This window comes from Procambarus clarkii, chromosome 78 (genome assembly GCF_040958095.1).
Source record: "Procambarus clarkii isolate CNS0578487 chromosome 78, FALCON_Pclarkii_2.0, whole genome shotgun sequence".
Lineage (NCBI taxonomy): Eukaryota > Metazoa > Arthropoda > Malacostraca > Decapoda > Cambaridae > Procambarus > Procambarus clarkii.
The window spans coordinates 8697112-8710157 of NC_091227.1; the positions used below are offsets into that span (position 1 = coordinate 8697112).

At 49.4% G+C, this 13046-nt stretch overlaps 1 protein-coding gene across 1 annotated transcript in view; it reads right to left on the bottom strand.

Moving 5' to 3' along the window:
* The window catches only part of LOC123746157 (leucine-rich repeat neuronal protein 2), a 581329-nt gene that overhangs the window by 116457 nt on the left and 451826 nt on the right, over positions 1-13046 (bottom strand). The window lies entirely within an intron of this gene.

Here is a 13046-nt window from a genome sequence, read left to right on the forward strand (position 1 = left end):
AGTGAGGTTTAATTCCCGTAGTCTCTCCTCGTAGCTCATACCTCTCAGCTCGGGTACTAGTCTGGTGGCAAATCTTTGAACCTTTTCCAATTTAGTCTTATCCTTGACTAGATATGGACTCCATGCTGGGGCTGCATACTCCAGGATTGGCCTGACATATGTGGTATACAAAGTTCTGAATGATTCTTTACACAAGTTTCTGAATGCCGTTCGTATGTTGGCCAGCCTGGCATATGCCGCTGATGTTATCCTCTTGATATGTGCTGCAGGAGACAGGTCTGGCGTGATATCAACCCCCAAGTCTTTTTCTTTCACTGACTCCTGTAGAATTTCCTCTCCCAGATGATACCTTGTATCTGGCCTCCTGCTCCCTACACCTATCTTCATTACATTACATTTGGTTGGGTTAAACTCTAACAACCATTTGTTCGACCATTCCTTCAGCTTGTCTAGGTTTTCTTGAAGCCTCAAACAGTCCTCTTCTGTTTTAATCCTTCTCATAATTTTGGCATCATCCGCAAACATTGAGAGAAATGAATCGATACCCTCCGGGAGATCATTTACATATATCAGAAACAAGATAGGACCGAGTACTGTATGTGTTAGCGCGTGCGTGTTGAGAGAGAGAGAGAGAGAGAGAGAGAGAGAGAGAGAGAGAGAGAGAGTGAGAGAAGGGGGGGGGGAGAGGGAGAGAAGGGGTGGGGGGGGGAGAGGGAGAGAAGGGGTGGGGGGGAGGGAGAGGGAGATAAAGAGGGGGAAGACACAGAGGACCGTAGTCAGCAAAGTGAGAGGGGGGGGAGGGGAACTGCTGAAAGGGATTTGTTCTGGGTCTTAATATTCAAAGTGGCGCCGTCTGGCCCTGGGTCCGTCCTTTATAATGGCGTTCACTCAACTTTGCTCCCTGATGCACGTGAGAAAATCTAATGGTGCTTATTTTGTCGCCCGAGGGCTGGGAAGGTGGGGGGGGGGCGGGGGCATTGGCGGGTCGCGAGGAGTGATCTGACCTTTGACCTGCATATACGAGGCGTTGACCCTGGAGTCTTAATCCTGTCATACTAGAGAGGCTTAATATAATGAAATGTGTAAACAAAATGTAAAAAAATTGAGCGGGAGAACAGACTAAGGGAAGGAGGGAGAAACGAACGAACAAATGGATCAAATGGTGGGTGTGGTTTGTCTTTGTGGGGGGGTGGGGGTGAGTTTGTGTGTATGTTTGAGTGTAGGTGTGGGTGTGTGTTACAACTTTGTAACCTCTGGGTGGGGTGGGGTATTTCTGGCTAGTCTGAGACACGTGGTTGTGACCAGGTTGTGAGGTTGAGCAGCAGCTGCTGATGAGAAGTCGTACTCCGGTGGGTTCTTTATCTCTCTCACCCGTCGATAGCCAGATAACGAACGCTGATAGCGCAACGGCACCAGGTAGGGTAATTAAGATAGCGGTCCTCACTGATAAATCGTTAACGTGCAGTCGCGGTGTCATGTGTCGACCCCCTCGCTGTATCGACACCCCTCGAGGGGGGTTATGCGTGACTACTTGCTGTGCTGTTAAGTGCTGACCCATCCCTCTCCACCCATGCTGTCCTGTGTGGACGTCTCCCTCACCCATGAAGTGCAGAAGGTTGTTAATGCACACCTCTCAGGTGAACGACTCTAGCCTAGAAGGACGACCCCCGACAGCTAGCAGGTCGTCTCCTCGCTCTCCCATCAGACAGAACTTCTACAGAACAGAGGAGTGTACCGGCTTGCAATGATGTAAGGAGCAAATGTTGAACACCCAAGTGGAATAGATTCGGCTACATGGAGAACGGGCCTTCTCCTCCCGCAACCCACAGCCAGACTGGTCTATATAACCACATTTATATAACCTTTGAGGAACAAACATACGATGAAACCAATTCATTTTTTCTTTATTATGCACCTCATACATTTCCCGTGGCCACCACTTGTTTTAACGTCAAGTTGTTAGAATGATAAATTTATAAAACAACGCTGAGGTTAGGATATACATGGTCCTGTGAGCTGTGCTCCTGTAATGACCATCACTGCTCTCAAAGCGACGAGTGACAGCAAATAACGGCAGTATTTCCCAGCAGTAGTGGTTGCGAAGCCTCCCCATCAAGAGCATGGCCAACCCATCCGAAACTGATAGCACCTATTGCTACTAGGATGGTATGTACAAAATATAAAATATACTGTTGCTTCCCCAATAAATCTAACTTTTCCTAGGCCTAATTATGCCTAATATCGCGTATGTATGATCTAGGAATACTTAGTTAGGCCTAGAAAAGGTCACAAACACCCGGACCAGTTTTTTGGGTGTAACAGACCACAGTTTGTTGGTGATATGAGATTAGTAGATTACGGTGGGATAGGAAGAGGACGGTGGATCACGGGAACTCCCTTGAAAGGTCACTGTGAGATGGTTATGAGCCTCCAACAGCCTGGTTGACCAGTCCAGCAACGATGAGGCCTGGTCGACAACCGGGCCGCGGGAACACGAAGCCCTGAAATCATCGCAAGGTGCCCTCAAGGTAGTCTACAGAGGGACGTCAGGTGCTACTTGTCCTGAGAGAGAGAGAGAGAGAGAGAGAGAGAGAGAGAGAGAGAGAGAGAGAGAGAGAGAGAGAGAGAGAGAGAGAGAGAGAGAGAGAGAGAGAGAGAGAGAGTGAGAGAGAGAGTGAAAGAGGGAGTGAGTGAATGAGAGAGTGAGTGAAAGAGAGAGTGAGTGAAAGAGTGAGTGAAAGAGAGAGTGAGTGAAAGAGAGAGTGAGTGAAAGAGAGTGAGTGAAAGAGAGAGTGAGTGAAAGAGAGTGAGTGAAAGAGAGAGTGAGTGAAAGAGAGAGAGAGAGAGAGATCAACTTGTCTACCTCCCTAACCTCACGTGTCCAGATGAGACAAACAGCAGACCCGGGGACAGATTAATATTTCCAGCAGATTATCTTCTCTATTCCCCTGAATTTGCCAGTCTTCTGATATTTCTCTCTCTTCCTGCTCTCTACCCTTCTCCATTATTCATCTCTCACTCCCCACTCTTGCTATTTTATATCCGTATCAAAACCTGTATATCAAAAGCTATTTTAACTTACCGATCATTAAAAAAAAAAATGTTAAAAAGTGAAGGTTATACGGCCTGCCATGATGGCCCGCTGCCGTAAGTAGTCATTCCCACCCGTGGCCATCCGGGGCCACCCGTGGCCATCCGGGGCCACCCGTGGCCACCCGGGGCCACCCGTGGCCACCCGGGGCCACCCGGGTAAGATACCCTTGCACACACTTTCCCCACACCCCCTCCCCCCTTAGAGGAAGTAGAGGAAATCGGTAGTGTTATCTGCATAGTCAGTCCGGAAGAGGAGCGAAGGAGTGAAGGGGGTTAATGTGTTCGCCGACCTCCGAGAACCCCCCCCCCTCACACCCTCCCCAACCTCCACCTGTCTCTATCACCAGAGTGATATTTTGTGAACTCACCTAATTGTGATTGCGGGGGTTGAGCTTCGGCTCTTTGCACCCCGCCTCTAAATTGTAAATTGTCAAACTGGTGTACAAGTTCCTCAGCCTACTGAGCTCTGTCATATCAACATGTGAAACTGTGTGTGTTTGTGTGTGTGTGTGTGTGTGTGTTATTACTCAAGTATAGTTACAGGATGAGAGCTACGCTCGTGGTGTCCCGTCTTCCCAGCACTCTGTCATATAACGCTTTGAAACTACTGACGGTCTTGGCCTCCACCACCTTCTCACCTAACTTGTTCCAACCGTCTACCACTCTGTTTGCGAAAGTGAATTTTCTTATATTTCTTCGGCATCTGTGTTTAGCTAGTTTAAATCTATGACCTCTTGTTCTTAAAGTTCCAGGTCTCAGGAAATCTTCCCTATCAATTTTATCAATTCCTGTTACTATTTTGTATGTAGTGATCATATCACCTCTTTTTCTTCTGTCTTCTAGTTTTGGCATATTTAATGCCTCTAACCTCTCCTCGTAGCTCTTGCCCTTCAGTTCTGGGAGCCACTTAGTAGCATGTCTTTGCACCTTTTCCAGTTTGTTGATGTGCTTCTTAAGATATGGGCACCACACAACCGCTGCATATTCTAGCTTTGGCCTAACAAAAGTAGTGAACAATTTCTTTAGTATATCGCTATCCATGTATTTAAAAGCAATTCTGAAGTTAGAAAGCGTGGCATAGGCTCCTCGCACAATATTCTTTATGTGGTCCTCAGGTGATAGTTTTCTATCTAGAACCACCCCTAGATCTCCTTCTTTATCAGAATTCTTTAAATATTTCTCACATAATATATAGATTGTGTGGGGTCTATGTTCTCCTATTCCACATTCCATAACATGGCATTTATTAACATTAAATTCCATTTGCCAAGTGGTGCTCCATATACTTATTTTGTCCAGGTCATCTTGAAGGGCATGACAATCATCTAAGTTTCTTATCCTTCCTATTATCTTAGCATCATCAGCAAACATGTTCATATAATTCTGTATATCAACTAAAGCGTTAAAGTGTGTGTGTGCGTGTGTGCGTGCGCGTGTGTGTGTGTGTGTGTGTGTGTGTGTGTGTGTGTGTGTGTGTGTGTGTGTGTGTGTGTGTGTGTGTGTGTGCGCGTGTGTGTGTGTGCGTGTGTGTGTGTGTGTGTGTGTGTGTGTGTGTGCGTGTGTGTGTGTGTGCGTGTGTGTGTGTGTGTGTGTGTGTGTGTGTGCGTGTGTGTGTGTGTGAGAGAGAGAGAGAGAGAGAGAGAGAGAGAGAGAGAGAGAGAGAGAGAGAGAGAGAGAAAACAAGGGCGTTTGTGTATTTTATCAACACTAAGCATCCTGGCATAAAAACGTTAGGATTCTAACCAGCAAACAAATAATTTTATTGAAGTCAAAACTACCTCTTTTTTTTGTACACTTTCCACAACCATAAAAATTCCTCCCTGACGACCCCCTGGCCACGCCGCGACCTCCCCTTTAACGCTACAAAATCCCCCATGAAACAATAAATACACACATACATTTTTTGACCCTATAACTCATTGTCCACACACTGGAAAGGATACAATAAAAATTCTGAATTGTTCAGAGAGCAAAGTTTCAAGCTCAACGAAGGCAAAAATGTTAATTTGGTGAATTCTGCGCTGATAAGAGCAGGAAAATATTTAAATTACATACAACGCTTTAGCCGGTCTCCTGAATATTATCTGCGGAATCTGTATTAAAATGCAAATTATGAGAAACTCCAGAAAACATTTTTATACAGTTATTAAACCTGCGCTCGAGGAACATGACCAAACATTTGTGTCCGTCAGGGGGGACTGTCTCAGTGCCTTCAGGAGTCCCCCCCCCCCCCAAGTGCTCGACGCCTCCAGGAGTCCTCCAAGGCTCAGAGCCTCCAGGAGTTCCCCCTCCAAGGTTTGGAGCCTCCAGAAGTATGTTTAGTGGGAGTTTAGAACACTCCCTCTAAACATAACTGGCTGACCCCTCACAGTGTTCAAGAGAGAAATTGATAAATACCTTCAAAGGATACCTGATCATTCAGGTTGTGACTCATACGTCAGCTGCAAGCAGGCACGTCCAACAACCTGGTTGACCAAACCCCCAACCAGGAGGCCTGGTCAAAGACAGGGCCGGGAGGACGTTGATCCTCACAATCATCGAAAGGTCATCAAAAAGGCGACTTATCTGGGTGTTTAGTTTCCATCGATGTCCCTTTAATCGAGTACTACATATGCTTTTTTAGCCTGTTTGTTGTCTACCCCTGTCTATACTACTGTATATTTTGTATGTGGTGATCATGTCTCCACAATTCCTTTTAAACAGACTTTAGATTCCTTAAGGTAGTTCTTATATTAGACATCCTTCCGTATTCAGCTGATATCATCTTAATGTGGGCTTCTAGTGACAAATTTGGTCTAATATCAAACTCCATGTTTGGACACTTTCTCTGTCTGATTCCAGGATGAGTTTCTTGGTCGTATGGGTCCTTGTGTCCAGCATGCTAGTCCCAGCATCCAGCTTCATTTGCTCCTTCTTGAGTGATACTCCAGTAGCCACTTGAGAGGCAAGAATCTATCCCCTCTGACGAACCGTTTACATAGATGAGAAATAGAATTGGCACTCCAGTACTGACCCCTGTGGGACGCCACTGGTAATATTCCACCACTCATTTATCCACTCCTACCTGTGGTCCCAAGTGGTTGGGCACCATTTCTTCCCCTCCGTCCAATCTCAAATCCTTATCCTGACCCCTTCCAAGTGCTATATATAGTCGTAATGGCTTGGTGCTTTCCCTGATAACTCCCTACCTCCTTCCTATAGTGGTAGAGGTGATTGAGGTGGTGGTTGAGGTGGTGGTTGAGGTGGTGGTTGAGGTGGTGGTTGAGGTGGTGGTGGTAGAGGAGGTGGTGGTAGAGGTGGTGGTAGTTGAGGTGGTGGTTGAGGTGGTGGTTGAGGTGGTGGTGGTAGAGGAGGTGGTGGTAGAGGTGGTGGTAGTTGAGGTGGTGGTTGAGGTGGTGGTAGAGGTGGTGGTGGTAGAGGAGGTGGTGGTAGAGGTGGTGGTGGTAGAGGAGGTGGTGGTAGAGGTGGTGGTAGTTGAGGTGGTGGTTGAGGTGGTGGTAGAGGTGGTGGTGGTAGAGGAGGTGGTGGTAGAGGTGGTGGTGGTTGAGGTGGTGGTTGAGGTGGTGGTTGAGGTGGTGGTTGAGGTGGTGGTAGAGGTGATGGTGGTTGAGGTGGTGGTTGAGGTGATGGTGGTGGTTAAGGTGGTGGTTGAGGTGGTGGTTGAGGTGGGTGGTTGAGGTGGTGGTTGAGGTGATGGTGGTTGAAGTGGTGGTGGTTGAGGTGATGGTGGTGGTTAAGGTGGTTGAGGTGGTGGTTGAGGTGATGGTGGTTGAGGTGATGGTGGTTGAGGTGGTGGTGGTTGAGGTGGTGGTGGTTGAGGTGATGGTGGTTGAGGTGATGGTGGTTGAGGTGGTGGTGGTTGAGGTGGTGGTGGTTGAGGTGGTGGTGGTTGAGGTGATGGTGGTTGAGGTGGTGGTGGTTGAGGTGATGGTGGTTGAGGTGATGGTGGTTGAGGTGGTGGTGGTTGAGGTGGTGGTGGTTGAGGTGATGGTGGTTGAGGTGGTGGTGGTTGAGGTGATGGTGGTTGAGGTGATGGTGGTTGAGGTGGTGGTGGTTGAGGTGGTGGTGGTTGAGGTGATGGTGGTTGAGGTGGTGGTGGTTGAGGTGATGGTGGTTGAGGTGGTGGTGGTTGAGGTGGTGGTGGTTGAGGTGATGGTGGTTGAGGTGGTGGTGGTTGAGGTGGTGGTGGTTGAGGTGGTGGTGGTTGAGGTGATGGTGGTTGAGGTGATGGTGGTTGAGGTGATGGTGGTAGAGGTGATGGTGGTAGAGGAGGTGGTGGTAGAGGTGGTGGTGGTTGAGGTGGTAGGTAATGGCGGTGGTGAAGATTGGAAAAGATGGAGGGAACTGAGGTGGTAATGTAGGGCCGTTGTGATATGAAGGGGAATGTAATACCATTATGGGAGGATCGTCGTACGCCATTATGGGCGACAGTAGTGCTATTACCGAGAGCAGTAATGTCACCAGGGAGGCTCTGGTTCAATATTACTGCTGCCCTCCCTCGTGGCACCCCTGCCCTCCCTCGTGGCACTCCTGCCCTCCCTCGTGACACTCCTGCCCTCCCTCGTGGCACTCCTGCCCTCCCTCGTGGCACTCCTGCCCTCCCTCGTGGCACTCCTGCCCTCCCTCGTGGCACTCCTGCCCTCCCTCGTGGCACTCCTGCCCTCCCTCGTGGCACTCCTGCCCTCCCTCGTGGCACCGCTGCCCTCCCTCGTGGCACCGCTGCCCTCCCTCGTGGCACCGCTGCCCTCCCTCGTGGCACCGCTGACCTCCCTCGTGGCACCGCTGCCCTCCCTCGTGACACCGCTGCCCTCCCTCGTGACACCGCTGCCCTCCCTCGTGACACCGCTGCCCTCCCTCGTGACACCGCTGCCCTCCCTCGTGACACCAGGCCCATTACGGAGATCAGCAGTGTTATGGTGGGGGTCGCGTCGTAGTAAACAAGGATCCTTGTGCCATAAAACAGAATCTCGTTGCCTGGTTTCAGGACCACGTTACCACGACGCAGAACCACGTTACCACGACGCAGAACCACGTTACCACGACGCAGAACCACGTTACCACGACGCAGAACCACGTTACCACGACGCAGAACCACGTTACCACGACGCAGAACCACGTTACCACGACGCAGAACCACGTTACCACGACGCAGAACCACGTTACCTAGATGGAGGGTCCATATCTTGAGATCTTGAGGTTATCTTGAGATGATTTCGGGGCTTTAGTGTCCCCGCGGCCCGGTTCTCGACCAGGCCTCCACCCCCAGGAAGCAGCCCGTGACAGCTGACTAACACCCAGGTACCTATTTACTACTAGGTAACAGGGGCATTCAGGGTGAAAGAAACTTTGCCCATTTGTTTCTGCCTCGTGCGGGAATCGAACCCGCGCCACAGAATCACGAGTCCTGCGCGCTATCTACCAGGCTACGAGGCCCCTACGAGGTCCATAGCACCGTACGATGAACAACAGGACGGTGAAGGAAGGGAGGGAGGGAGGGAGGAGACGACACCAGACGGAGGACTAAAGGAAAATTAACCAATTTAGCGAACAGTGGAGAGGGCAGGCACGGACGCCGGGGCTCCCCGAGCTGCAATATGCAGCAACACAGCCATGTTGGACGGGACGCCGGGCTCTGGGGCACACACACACACACACACACACACACACACACACACACACACACACACACACACACACACACACACACCGGGCACGCCCTCTGCAATGGACTGGTTGCAATGTGCGGTCGCGGGGAACTGGATTTAGATGTTCTGGTGGGTCATGGTTATGCTCTGAGAGGTCTTGATGTATCCCATTGGTGGGGAGAGAGAGTAAGACCACTCTCTATAATCACTTTATAATCTCTATAATACTCTATAATCTCTTTATAATACTCTATAATCTCTTTATAATATTCTATAATCTCACTATAATCTATAATACTTCCTATAATCTCTCTATAATACTCGCTATAATATATCTATAATACTCTATAATCTCACTATAGTCTCTCAATAATACTCTATAATCTATATATAATTCTCTATAAATTCTATAATACTATAATCTATATAATACCCTCTATAATTTCTCTCTAATACTCTATAATCTCTATAATCTCACTATAATCTCTCCATAATACTCTCTATGTAATCTTTCTGTCATTGTCTCTGGTATAAAGTCAGAGAATATAGTGAAGTCGTACACGGGAGACATCTCCCGTCACGCAGGTGCAGTCGCACCTCCACAGATCTCCAGTATCAGCTCTTGATACTGGTAATGGCTCAAAAGGGCCACCACTTACGGGCTATTCATGCCCGTGCCACCTTTTGGGTGGCTTAATCTTCATCAATCAATCAATGAAGTCGTTGCCTGGTGTGTGTGTGTGTGTGTGTGTGTGTGTGTGTGTGTGTGTGTGTGTGTGTGTGTGTGTGTGTGTGTGTGTGTGTGTGTGTGTGTGTCCTCGCACCAGGGTGAAGGAAGACCTCTGGGGACAAGGAACACGGAAGAGGAACAACCGGCACTAAATGACAGTTCAAGGGAAGAGTCAATAAAGAAGCGGAGAATGGAAGATGCGTAAGGTTTTAATACCTTATTCTTTCCATTCAAAAGCGGAATGAATAAAGATACAAAATATATTATTATGTGGGACAAGGAGGAAATCAAGTTGTATTATATATAGTAATTCTTTATTAATGAGAAACGTTTTACTAAATAGAAATTTATGCAATTTAACAAGAGTTTGACTTAATAAAACAGCCTCGACAAAAGTTAATATTAGTTATATCAAGAAAACTTGCACCAAACAAGGATAAGAGGTATTATTCTGTTATAAGATGAACGTCGGGAGACTTTGGACTAGTTATTTACCATAGACACGTGGGGATCCCATAACTAGGCTGGGTTAATTGTTCAATGATTTATGGAATTATTTTAACCGCATGAAGCTAACCGGGTGAGAGTGAGGGAGATAGTTGAGAGAAAGTCAGAGTTTCGGAGACAAGAAATGAGGGTTGTGCAGAGAGACCGAAGGAGAGGGGGAGAGAGAAGGACGCAGAGGGAAGATATTTGTTCCGGCAAATATTGCCGGAACAACCGGGCTGTGGTGGGTATGTGGGCATGCGGGCCGCTGCAAGCAACAGCCTGGTGGACCAAACTCTCACAAGTCAAGCCTGGCCTCGGGCCGGGCTTGGGGGGAGTAGAACAACTCCCAGAACCCCATCAACCAGGTATCAAGCAGGGGAAGAGAGAGACGCAGGAGGGGGGAGACATACGCATGGGGGAGGGGAGAGACAGACGCAGGGGGGAGGGGGGAGAGAGAGGAGAAAGATAAAATCAGGCGAGACGGGCAGGTAGGAGAGAGTCAACATCAGCCCTCGTGACTATGGTCCATCACCCCAAATCAAACACACCCATTACAACAATAGTGACGACCACTGTAAGTTATTGGACGATGACTGGACCTGAATGACCTCTTGCCGATTAGCGGTCCAACATTAACGACTGGACCCCATGCCAACCCCCCCCCCCCTCCTCCCTCCTCAACAAAGAACTCTTAATAACTTCTAACAAGGAATCTCTCCCCCCCCAGGGGTTTTTGCGAAGGTTTCCAGGGGCGACTATTGTGGATTCTACGGTAACTTTCTGTCCAGTTATCTTTTAGAGGCATTGTATAGGAACTGTATACAGGAAGCTTCTTGATAGGGCTATGAAGGATATGGAATAGGGGTTAAGGATTGGGATAGGGCTACTCACAGGGACTAGCAATAAAACTACCTTCATGGGACTATTTTAAAATAGTGGCGATTCTATACCCCTGCTCTTGTTGCCTTACGTAGGGTCAGGCTGCCCTGGTGATCCTTCTGTCCTCACCCATCCTCTTATTCTCATCTTCTATCCTACAATCCTCAACTTCTATCCTCTAGTCCTTAACTCCACTTATCCGAGTCCCTTCCAGGTATCGCTTCCACACCACTTAAATTTGACAAACTCCTCAAACAATCTCCACCAACAACAGTCTTTCCAAAATAATATTCCATCCAACACCATCCTCGGCTATCTTCATCTCAATCCAGATTAGGCCCTCCCTTCTCTCGCTGTTCAGGCATTAACCTATTTATCCTAATTTTCCTCCCTTTCCATTACCCTATTCCCTCCTATTTTATTCGTTTATCTGTCTTGTCGCCTACCGTCCCTGCTTTATCCGTTTTATTCAAAGGAAATAATTCGTTAGGCGATTAGAGGTCGCAGTAGAGGTCGCAACACTATTCCCTACACAAGATGATCCATTTTAATTGTATTATTCTTGTTTAAAAACCTAAAAGTGGAGTACCTGCTTGATAGGGTTTGGGGAGTTCTTCTTCTCCCCGAGCCCGGTCCGAGGCCAGGCTTGACTTGTGAGAGTTTGGTCCACCAGGCTGTTGCTTGGAGCGGCCCGAGTATGTGTAAGAGAATGACAGATAGAGTGAGGGAGGGAGAGAGAGGGGGAGAGAGGGGGGGAGAGAGGGGGGGAGAGAGGGGGGGGGAGAGAGGGGGGGGGAGAGAGGGGGGGGAGAGAGGGGGGGGGGAGAGAGGGGGGGGGAGAGAGGGGGAGAGAGGGGGGGAGAGAGGGGGGGAGAGAGGGGGGGAGAGAGGGAGAGAGAGGGGAGGAGAGAGAGAGAGAGGGGGGGGGAGAGAGAGGGAGAGAGAGGGGGGGAGAGAGAGGGAGAGAGAGGGGGGGAGAGAGGGAGAGAGAGGGAGAGAGAGGGAGAGAGAGGGAGAGAGAGGGAGAGAGAGGAAGAGAGAGAGAGGGAGAGAGAGGAAGAGAGAGAGAGAGAGAGAGAGGAAGAGAGAGAGAGAGAGAGAGAGGAAGAGAGAGAGAGAGAGAGAGAGAGAGAGAGAGGAAGAGAGAGAGAGAGAGAGAGAGAGAGGAAGAGAGAGAGAGAGAGAGAGAGAGAGGAAGAGAGAGAGAGAGAGAGAGAGAGAGAGAGAGAGAGAGAGAGAGAGAGAGAGAGAGAGAGAGAGAGAGAGAGAGAGAGAGGAAGAGAGAGAGAGAGAGAGAGAGAGAGGAAGAGAGAGAGAGAGAGAGAGAGAGAGAGAGAGAGAGAGAGAGAGAGAGAGAGAGAGAGAGAGAGAGAGAGAGAGAGAGAGAGGAGAGAGAGAGAGAGAGAGAGAGAGAGAGAGAGAGAGAGAGAGAGGAAGAGAGAGAGAGGAAGAGAGAGAGAGAGAGAGAGAGAGAGAGAGAGAGAGAGAGAGAGAGAGAGAGAGAGAGAGAGAGAGAGAGAGAGAGAGAGAGAGGGAGGGAGGGAGGGGGGGTAGTGGTGTCCACCAGTCGGTACTGGGTAGGAGAGGGATCAACCATCTAGCTTCCTGAAGGATTAATCAATCGGTCAATCTTAATTACCTTTTTCCCTCTCACGCAGACATCGCCCCGCAGGGAGTAAGCGGGGCAGGGGAGAGGGGCAAGCAGGAGGGCAGGGGGCAAGCAAGAGGGTAGGGGGCAAGCAAGAGCGCAAGGGGAATGCAAAAGGGCAGGGAGCAAGCAAGAGGATAGTGAGCAAGCAAGAGGGCAGGGGCAAGCTACAGGGAAGGAAGCAAGCAAGAGGGCACGGGCAAGCAAGAGGACAGGGGGGCAGGCAAGAGGGCAAGCAAGAGGACACGGAGCAAGCAAGAGGACAGGGGGGCAGGCAAGAGGGCAAGCAAGAGGACACGGAGCAAGCAAGAGGACAGGAGAACAAGCAAGAGGACACGGAGCAAGCAAGGGGACAGGAGAACAAGCAAGAGGTCAGGGGGCAAGCTACAGGGCAGGAAGCAAGCAAGCAAGAGGGCAGGGGGCAAGCTACAGGGCAGGAAGCAAGCAAGAGGGCAGGGGGCAAGCAAGAGGTCAGGGCCACACAGTATTCCAACACAGCAACAGTGGCTGGCTACTGTTCTGGGCGTATCGTGCACCTTAGGGATCCGCAGTAACTCTCAAT